Source organism: Vulpes lagopus, chromosome 16 (assembly GCF_018345385.1).
Source record: "Vulpes lagopus strain Blue_001 chromosome 16, ASM1834538v1, whole genome shotgun sequence".
Taxonomy (NCBI): domain Eukaryota; kingdom Metazoa; phylum Chordata; class Mammalia; order Carnivora; family Canidae; genus Vulpes; species Vulpes lagopus.
In genome coordinates this window covers 15,797,240-15,807,674 of record NC_054839.1, presented here as the reverse complement: position 1 = coordinate 15,807,674, position 10,435 = coordinate 15,797,240, and the positions used below count along the sequence as shown (strand labels likewise).

The 10,435-nt window shown below is 45.1% G+C and overlaps 1 long non-coding RNA gene across 2 annotated transcripts; it reads right to left on the bottom strand.

The window, feature by feature from the left end:
• Nucleotides 1–1,585: 1,585 nt before the first annotated feature.
• Nucleotides 1,586–4,534, bottom strand: LOC121476805. 2 transcript variants are annotated; one of them, XR_005984037.1, is made up of 3 exons: nt 4,214–4,534; nt 2,017–2,193; nt 1,586–1,694 (listed from the first exon to the last, which is right to left on the bottom strand). It is a non-coding gene; the product is annotated as an uncharacterized LOC121476805 (long non-coding RNA). The 2 variants fall into 2 exon arrangements; XR_005984038.1 differs by having other exon boundaries at nt 1,590–1,691.
• Nucleotides 4,535–10,435: the final 5,901 nt, after the last annotated feature.

The following is a 10,435-nucleotide window of genomic DNA, read 5'->3' as shown; positions in this document are numbered from 1 at the left end:
CTCTCTGATGTCTTTATTGATATTTCTATATTTCTTTCCCTTTTCTCTCCCTCTCTTCTCTAACCAAAATGTCACCTGTATTGAGAGTTATGTGGTATGTAAAACTGAATCAGAAGATTGAAATGAATGCCCTTAAATTTATCCAGACCAGGGGTCTTCCAGCCTTTTTTGTGACCAGTGGGGATTTTCCTGTTCCTAAAGATGGGAAATGGAAGAGAAGAGAGAGCTACCTGCTGCTCTGGCCTTCCTTCAGGAAGTCCCGGTGAAGCCCAGAAAAGGATCCACAGTGCCAGCCAACCAACACGGCCTCGAGAGGGCCACATCTCCTGGATGGGGATCCCCAAGTGTTCCTTTTTGTTTGGATCTGAGGAGGTCATGTACAGACCATTCATGGAAGGTGAGGGCATGGAACCAGCTTTTCTCCCTCTAGGACTGCACAGCTCTACTTAAGTGTAGGGTTCATACTTCATACCTGTGCTGATGTGCACTCTTTATTTTTAATTTTTTTTATTTTTCTAAGGATTTTATGTATTTATTCATGAGAGAGACACACACAGAGAGAGAGAGAGAGAGAGAGAGAGAGAGAGGCAGAGACATAGGCAGAGGAAGAAGCAGGCTCCTCACCAGTAACCCAGTGCAGGACTAGATCCCACGACCCCGGGATCTCACCCTGAGCCAAAGGCAGACACTCAACCACTAAGCCACCCAGGTACCCCAATAATCTACCTTTTAAAATGACACAACACACCTGGGGAGACCAGAAAGCAAGGTCACCTGAAGCACATTATGATGCTTGTGGGTCTACAGGCACTTTTGCTTATTCACTGCAGCACGCTGTCTATTCAATAATTAAGCAGCGTAGTAGGAATCCGATAATCTCAGCACATATTTGTGACAGTATTCAATGCTCATTATATGTCAGAACATTCATATCACTCAACTTTTCTCATAGATGCATCTGAGAGATGGCAGTTTTGTTTTTTTGGTTTTGGTTTTTTTTTTCTTGTTTTTTTTTTTTGTTTGTTTTTGTTTTTGTTTTTGAGAGATGGCAGTTTTAACAAAAAGCTGATCTTTGGGCTCTGAACAAGAAGTTGAACAGCTCAGAATGAAGGTGACTAATTTCAAGCCTCTGGATCTTGAAAAACTGGAAGGTGAGCTCTCCAAGATGAAATAATTAATGATTTTTGGAGCAGCCCATTGCAAAGATACCCAAATATTGCAAAACATGCAATTTGTGTTCTCCTTCCCTTTGCTACAACACCCTCTGTGCTCCAACAAAAACAAAATAAATGAATTGACTTGATGTTGCACCTGATAGGAAGTTCTGACTCAGTCCCATTGTTCCAAATGTTAATACCCGATAAAGAGACATAAAATAGAGTTCATTAAAAGTCTATTCAGTATAATATAATACAAAGTATAGACTGGAAGATGTTTATTTTATTCTTTCCGTAGTTTGTTATATAGTTCAGTAATATAAAGTTGTATCTGTGTATGTTATTGTCTGTATAGTGTATATTAAAGGCATATAAAGTATCACTAATAAAAAGACAATTCAGTAAAAATCAAGCAAAAGACGGGCACCTGGGTGGTTCAGTCGGTTAAACGCCTGACTCTTGATCTCGGCTCAGGTCTTGCTCTCATGGTAATGAGTTCGAGGCCTGTGTTGGGCTCTACACTGGGCATGGAGCCTACTTAAAAACAAACAAAAAAACAAAAACAAAAAACAAAAAAAATGAGCAAAAGATTTGAACAGATCTCTCACCAAAGAAATAAATAGATGCAAAGATGTTCAACATCGCTAGCCAGGAAAAACATGCAAATTAAAACCAAATGAGACACTACCACAGGCCTATTAGAATGGCTAAATTTTTAAAAATTGACATTACTATATGCTAGACCTCAAGTCTAGACTTGTATTTAAAAAAAAAAGTGACACTACTAGGTGTTGGTGAGAATGTGGAGAAGCTGGAATTCTCATGCATTGCTTAACATGACAGAACTTTCTTCTCTTACATATCTGGAGGCCAGAAGTCCAAAATCAAGGTGCAGACAGGATGGCTGTCCCTCTGGAGGCTCTAGCAGAGAATCTTTCCTCTTCTGGCTTCTGGTGGCTACTGGCATTCACTGGCTTGTGGCTGCGTCTCTCTCTGGTCTCTTCCACAGGTCTATCTCTAAACTTCCTCTGCCTCTCTGTCATGAGGATACAGGAGATGGTACTTAGAGCCCACCCAGATAACCCAGGACAAAGTCCTCCCCTTGATCCTTAACTTCATTCACATCTTTGGCCACATGAGGTAGTTTTCACAGATTCTGGGGAATAGGATGCAGATGTATCTTGAACCCACTACACAACCCAGACGTCCATCAACTGGTGAATGACTAAACAGATGGTGACAGGTCCATACAGTGGAATATTACCCAGCCATAAGGAAGAACTAGCTACCAATAGGTGCAATATCGTGGATGCCTTTCAGAAGCATTCTGCTAAGTGAAGGAAGCCAGGTTCAAAGGCCAGACAATGTATGATTCCATTTGTATGATATTCTAGAAAAGCAACACTGTAGGGATAGAAACCTGATCAGTGGTTTCCAAGAGCCAGAGGTATATGAAGGGGCTTGACTTCCAAGGGGTACAGATAACTTTTGGGGGTGATGGAAATGTTAAATGTGTTGATTATGGTCTTGGTTACATGACTACATACATTTCAAAACCCGTGAAACTACACATTTAAAATTGGTGAATTTTATGTTATATAAAGTTTACCTTAATAAATCCACTTTTACAAAGCATATAAATGAAATGTCTTGCAATTTAATTGGTAATTTTTTTGAGCTCCTGGTATGTTCTGCCAATGGGTTATAATTTTTCATGTTGTCCTGTAGATTTAACAAAGTTTGGAAAATTTCTGTCCCTCCTTCTGTGCCTCTGCCTTAGAAAACATTATTAGCCTCTATGAAGAAGAGAAGAATTCTATACCAAGATCACATTCCTTTGTGTGGCAAGGGAACCCGTTGTTTTTGGAATGTCTTATAACTCCCCAGCCCTACACATTTCTTCCCCAGCCACTGCACCCATCTGATTAGTTCACGGGCCCTCATCTCTCTCCATTTAGATCCCCACTCCATAGCGACACCAAAATTCTTTTCCCAAGGACCAAATCTGTCATGTAAATTTTAGGCTTAAAAATAATTTTTGTTCTCTTTCCTCCTGTAAAATAAATTCATATGCTGTGCTAGCTAGAACTCTTAATAGTAAACTCTTAAACACGGCTTCCCGCCTCACCATCGACCACCTTCCATAAGGTACACTCCGTGGTTCTGGCTTCTGAATCTCTTCCAATTTCTTGCATACAGTGCATTTCATACTCTGTGTTTTTGCTGATGTCTTTTCTGGTTCCCCATATTTCCTCCTTGCCACCCACCTTATCATCCACTCATTGGCTTAGGCCTCACGCCGCCGCTGCCCATCTGTGACCCCATCACTGTGTCAATGGACACAGTGGGATGGGAGTCCTCCAAAGGTTTGCACCCGTGATTCTCAAACGCCACTCCACAATCAACCCACACTCCAGAGATTCCGATTGGATTGTTACAGGAGTTGCGAGGCATCAGAGAAGCTTCCCAGGTGCCTCTAACCTGTAGCCCGGTGGGTGAACCATTGGCTTTGGCCAGGCCGCAAGAGCTAGAAGAGGCTTTCACTCACTGGGGGAGGTGTGGCGGGACACCAAGAAGGTAACCACAGAGAAACCGAGCAACGCAATCACAGTGGCACCGCTGGGCTCTGTTGATGGGGCAAATGCCCCTGGAGGCCTGCTGCCCTGAATTCAGTAGCACTTTAAAATAATTCTTTAATTAGTCCCATCCCCTCTGTAAATGTGAAAAATAGCACTACCTGCGTTGCAGACATTCCTTTTGGTTGCGTTTACAGGTAATGCTTGGTGATCACACGCCTCCAGCGATTCCCTCCCAACAGTCCCGGGTGACCTTTGTCCACCCAGTGGGAAACCCCTACCTTCAGACACCCGATGCAGCTTCCCTATGCCTCCTGTAGGGGTAACGGACCTGACGGCCCCCAGCACACACGCACACGCACACGCACACGCGGACGGCAGGGACGGCAGCTGGAGCCCGCCCACAGCGTCCAGGCCTGCGGGTGGGGGGTGGGGTGGGGTGGGGTGGGGGTGGGGGTGGGGGGGGGCTGGACGTAGCACCTGGGCCTCCTCGCAGCGGGGTTCGTGGGCAGGATCGGACCCCTCTGAGCCGCGCGCACGTCGTTCTTTCTTTTCTCGGGGCCAGGGAACTAGGAGTGCAGACTCCTCGGAAACCACTCGGAAAGCCCCTCCGCAGCGCGCCCCGAGCAGGGGGCTGTGGCCGCCCGGGGCACCGGGGCGCGCCCCCCCGCAGCCTTCGGGCCGCGCAGCACCGGCCTCGCCCTCGCCCTCGCCCCAGAGCCGGGCATGGGAGGTCCGGGGAGCCCTCGCCCTCGCCCTCGCCCTCGCCCTCGCCCAGCCCAGGATCTCCCCGTGGGAACGCGCCCGCGGCCGCCCCGCCGCGGGGCCCGGAGGCGCGGCCTGTGATCGCGTTCCAGGCGGCAGGCGGGCCCCTGTGATCCGCGGCCAGAGTCCCGGGGAGCGCGCGCGAGCGTCCCGGGCCGCCCGCCTGTGATCGCCCGCCAAGCCCGGCTGCGGGCCCGCGCCCGGGGCTCCCGCGGGGGGGGGGGGGGCGCAGAGGGACCGGCGACCTCGGTGTGCTGCGGCGGGCCCAGCTGCCCCGCGACACTGGCCAGGTCCAGGGAGGGCTCCCGACGCCCTCGCAGGGGGATGCCGCCTGCCCACTCACGTCCGGGCACCGCGGGGGGGGGGCGCCCCATCCGCAGCCACACGGCGGCGGCCCGGGCTGCCCGTCACGCGCGGAGCAGAGAAGCGGGACTCGGGATTCGTGCCGCCTTGCGGTCAGCAGGGCCTCTGCTTGCGGAGCAAGAGTCCAGCCCGCGGAGACCGCTCTGGCGTGTCTTTTTGGTTAATCCAGGGTGGTTATCTGAACAGGTGTGAATCGTTTAGCAAGAAAGAGACATTTCCCCCCTAAACGACTCCCTGTGCAATCTCAAAGCCCACAAAAGCCTCACATTAGCATTGGGTTGTGCAAAGCCACCTGTTCAAATAACCCAGGCAAATAGAGAAAAACAGCCTGGGAAGAAGAAAAGAACACAAACCACTGCAAATACTTGAAAACAAGTCTAAGGATTAAGCTTCATCAGAGCAACAGGCAGGAATGGGGAGAGGTGTTTCCCGTTTGTCACACAAACTTGCAGGGGTTATTTTTAGCAGCCTGTTTGATTCCCTCAGATGGTGAGATAGCAGTTTTCACAGCCTTGTCAAAGTGAAAATGCGGTAGGGAAATCCAGCCTGCTCTAATTCAGCCATCGTGTATGTTTAGAAATCCTGATTTCAGGGGATCCCTGGGTGGCGCAGCGGTTTAGCGCCTGCCTTTGGCCCAGGGTATGATCCCTGAGTCCTGGGATCGAATCCCACATGGGGCTCCTGGTGCATGGAACCTGCTTCTCCCTCTGCCTGTGTCTCTGCCTCTCTCTCTCTCTGTGACTATCATACATAAATTAAAAAAAAAAAATTAAAAAAAAATTTAAAAAAAATCCTGATTTCAGGCAGCGGGTGAGCAGATCCCGCCTTGGGACCACACGACAGCAGGTCCTGGAGAGGCCGCACCTGTGGTTGTTGGTTCTGTCTGCTTCCGTCCCGAGAAAACAAAAACACGATTTCATCAGCATTACTTTTCAATATTTTTGAAATGTTATTTTTACATTTGTTTTGTGGCGTAAGAGAAAAGCGGGGGAAGGACTGGAACAGTGCAGGGAAAGGAGCCAAGAGAAACTCGACTGGGGGAGAGTGGGTAGGAGATCAAACGTGGCCGTGGCAAGGCTGGGGGAGGACGGGGCCAGCACTGTGGGAACAGAGCCCATTGATGCAATGGGAACGTGGGTGAACAGGGGCCCGAACCAACCTCAGATCAGGGCAGGAGGCCTGTATCGCTGACCTGGCCAGTCCCTGGGCGATGGAGTGTCTGTCTGAGAGCCAAGGGGCACAGCTCTCCGGGGCCCACCGGCTCAGGGGCTCAGTACCCCGGCAGGTCCACGCACTAGGAGCATCCGCAGCATTTGGAAGCTTGTGCAATGGAGGCTCTCGGCCCTGCCCTCTGCTCTGTATAGCACATTAGCAAGACTCCCAAGTGGATTTCATGCACATTAAAGATCCAGAAGCACTGATCTAGACCACTCAGGGCAGCAAGGATGCTGGAATGGCCTGCCCACATGGCCCCAGCCCGCTTGAAGGAGGCTCTGCATGGACCTGTTGCCTGACTCCATCCTCAAAAGGTCTACATTAAAAAAAAAAAAAAAAAAAAAAAAAAAAGGTCTACATCACCAGGCAGCACTGGTGGTAGGAGTAGTCCTGGGCCTGGGAGGGCCTATTTGCCAGCGTAGAGGGGCAGTGGTGGACAGAACTGCCTGTGCCCTCTGGGGTGTCCTTATTGTGCAAAAGAGGCTTTTTCAGGTGTGGGCTGTGGGTGTGGGCCGGCCATCCCCATACTTTCTCATTTCAGCCAGAACTCTGAGAATCCAAGAATTCTAAATGTGAATCAGGCCTTCCAGGTGATTCTGAAGGATTCTCAAGGTGCGAGGATAAAACGTTTTTATTAAACATTATGTTAGCTTGATTTTTAGCTTTACCTATTTAGATACATGATATGTGGGCCTGCATTTGTTCTCTTGTTGTGAGCCAGAAAATATTAGGGGTGAGTCCTGCCAGTAGTAGATATTTCTACATTAAAGCAGAGAAAAAACAGGGAGAAATAATTGGTATAAATAGCACACTTAGTACATAATACATAAATACATGTCTCCAATCAATGATCTAAAAGTTTAAACTCCATCTGAATTTTTGATGTTGAGATGCAGGTGACAGTTGTTGGCTTGAAACAAGGATCAACTTGTTCAACTAATACTCAGCATGAAATCCATTCATTCTTTCAACTGACACTGATTATTCTTCTACTATGGTCCAGGTGCCATGTCTAGCCAGGCTCTGATAAAAGAGAACTGGCTGGCCTCAAAAACTCCCTTGGCACCTTAGGGAGAAGAAATCTCTCTTTACTAAGCCAGTCTGGTTCTTCAAGTTCCTTCTCCCCATAATGATCAACTCTAAGTCACATCCTACAAGATCCTCCCACCAACTATGACCCAGAGTGGATTTGAAGGATAATTCAGCTTAATAGGCAACGGTGTCAAGCGGGTGGTGGTCACATTTGTATAGCTGGCTCTATACAGTGATGCCAAATTCAATTGCCAATGTGTTATACAGGATAATTGGCAATTTCCTTATTGTGTTTGGTATTATGCAACATGATTGTTGAAATATCTTCATTAGTAAGGTTTCCCTGTTGTTTACTAAGGATGAGTTCTTCCCTTCCAGATGGCTCATGAATACCACTTCATGACGTTAAACTCAAGTCCCCCAGCTGAAATGTGGCAAAAGGATGATGGTACCATTATTCATTGTTGGCAAGATCTCTGTTCTGTGCTTCATACAAATGATCACTTGAGAGAACTGGACCTGTGTCATAGCAACCTTGATGAATTAGCCATGAAGACTTTTTATCAAGAACTGAGGCACCCAAACTGTAAACTACAAAGACTATTGATGAGATTTCTTTCTTTCCCGGGTGGTTGTCAGGATATTGCTAGTTCTTTGACTCACAACCAGAATCTGATGCAGATTGCTCATGAATACCACTTCATGAGCCATCTCAAAATCATGTGTGGTATCCATTGCTTCTTCTGTTTGGGAGAAACCAATATGGTAAACTCGTTCACCTAAAATATTAGTGACTTCATGTTTTACACCTTCATAAGGATACAGTCTCTTGGGGCACCTGGGTGGCTCAGTGGTTGAGCATCTGCCTTTGGCTCAGGTTGTGATCCCAGGATCCTGGGATAAAGTCAATCCCCCATTGGGTTCCCCACAGGGAGCCTGCTTCTCCCTCTGGCTGTGTCTCTGCCTTTGTGTGTGTGTGTGTGTCTCTCATGAATCAATAAATAAAACCTTTTAAAAACAAAAAGAATACAGTCTCTTATTTTTAAAGGAAAGAGCACAAGGGAAAGAGCGAAAGGTATCCATATGGATGAACTACCAATGATAGCTCTTTGAGCATCAATGGGAAACCTGTGTAGAGGATTTTCCCAGGACTCCTTAAATCACAGTGCATGGGTGGGTACCTGGTCTACCTACTTAACATCGGAGCTTTGAAGAGAGGCTCCTGGCACTGATGAAATCAATATAATGATATCTTTATCAAGTAGGGGTAACTATTGCTGGCTTCAACATGGAACTGATTCTCAAAAAGGCTATACTATCTCCATACAAAGACCATTAGTCAGGATATTCTTTAAGCTGGAGTCACGTTCTACTTAGTGGGAGAGGGAACAAAGGTGAGAAAGCAAGGAAGAGAACCCAAGCTACTTACAGACAGCTAACCTGTCCTCCTCCATGGGCAGTACATGTTGATGCTCAGCCACGGACATCATGGCTGAGCTGACTTGTTGATACAGTCTACCTACCCATCCTTTCCCCAGGAGCCCACCTGCTTGAGAAAGACCTGAAAGTTCAAATTCCACCAAAACAAGTAATTGGCTTAGATTCCTAATTGTCATCTGCTTTTCTGCCCCCACATATATGAATCAAGAGTTCGAGCGTTATTACAAAATGGGGAAACATCAAGTTTCTCAGGAAAATTTGCCTAAACATTTCTCTTTGTCCAATAATTTGATTTTAGGTGCCTCCCCAAAAGACATGTGGTAGCAAATTTAGACCCATTATATAATTTAGAAGCCCAAATTTCAGTAAAAACTAGATGTGATACACAGCAGACCATTATTGTCGCTGTTTGGACATTGCATTGATGAAGTAGGTTGTGTTCATCACTGGTAACTTGGTTTCCTTCTTACCTCTTTCATCATGACATTCATATCTTTATAAAAAAGATTTCTAGGTTTTAGAAATGTATGATTGTCTGTCCTAAAAGTGTTCAAAAACTGTTTTTGGACGCAAAGCCTGGTTATGTCTAGTATTTACATGGCCTGTATTTGTAATGGGAATGACGTTGAAATTTTCAAACTGGCCAGATGTTGCTAGAATAGGAGCACTGGAAAGATATGTAGACTATGATACAAAACTTCTGTGAGGAAGCGTACAAGTCATGAGTTAACGGAGTATCTGATGTACAGATATTGAAGGTAGGAGAGTCTGTGTGGACAGATAAGACTATTCATAAATAAAATATAAACTCACTATGTAAACTGAAAGAGGCACTGTAACTTCTCTTTACGTAGTTTCTGGACCTTAGAATTAACCCATGCTTGTTGAAGGTAATTTGGAATGTGAAAATTAAAGAGAAAAATAAAAATAAGCAATAATGGAACCAGTCAGAAATAACTATTGTTAATATTTTGATTACTTAATTTCAGAGTTTTAAAGATACAGATGTGCTTTACAAAATGTTTAAAAGTCAGATGATTTTTCTCATTTAATATTATAAAATGAGTATTTACTGACATCATTATCTTTGAAAAGACTTTTTTTGGCTTCTTATTACTTTATCGCATGAATAAAACAAATTTGGAAGCTTTCTGGAATATAGCTTATTTCCATTTTTGATATTATAAGTAATATTGCAACACATGTTTGAATGTGAGGGTTTTTTGTTAGAATTTATAGTTATATTCTTGGAGAATATTCCTACAAATTTTTGAGGCAAAATATAGGACATTTTAAGGATCTTAGCATGTGTTACAATGTGATACTTCAGGAAGTTTGTAATTCACACCTCCACCTGCATTTTTGAAAGTGCTTGGTTTACTGTCTATAGATACAAAAGTAAGTATTGTCTGTTTTAACTTTTGTGAATTGGAGAAAATAAGGGCCCCTCATAATTTTCACTATATTCACCATAAAACAGCAATGAAGAAAAACTAGAAATATTTAGTAAAAGAAATCAGATTTCAGTAAGCTATAAAGTGACCAGAGATGTTCATTGGTTTAGTAAAATCAGACACCCCTATTTCTCAGCATTCTTTCAAACTGCCAAGGTGAACTTACTTTCTTGAAATTGGTTTCCTGTTTGCAGGAAGGGAATTCTAGAATGAATATCCTTGTCTTGCGTGCTTGCATGTTGGCTCGGTAACTACATTGATAAGTTGCATCAACATAGCAATGATGCTGTCGTATCAAGTTCACTGGTGGCAGGATCAGATGAGTTAAACTAGCTCTTTAAGAAAACGAATGAGAAGGAGTTAGTTTATTTTCAGATCAGAAAAATGCATCCCAGAATAAGCTTGATTGGCACAACTCTAGAGAGAAATATCT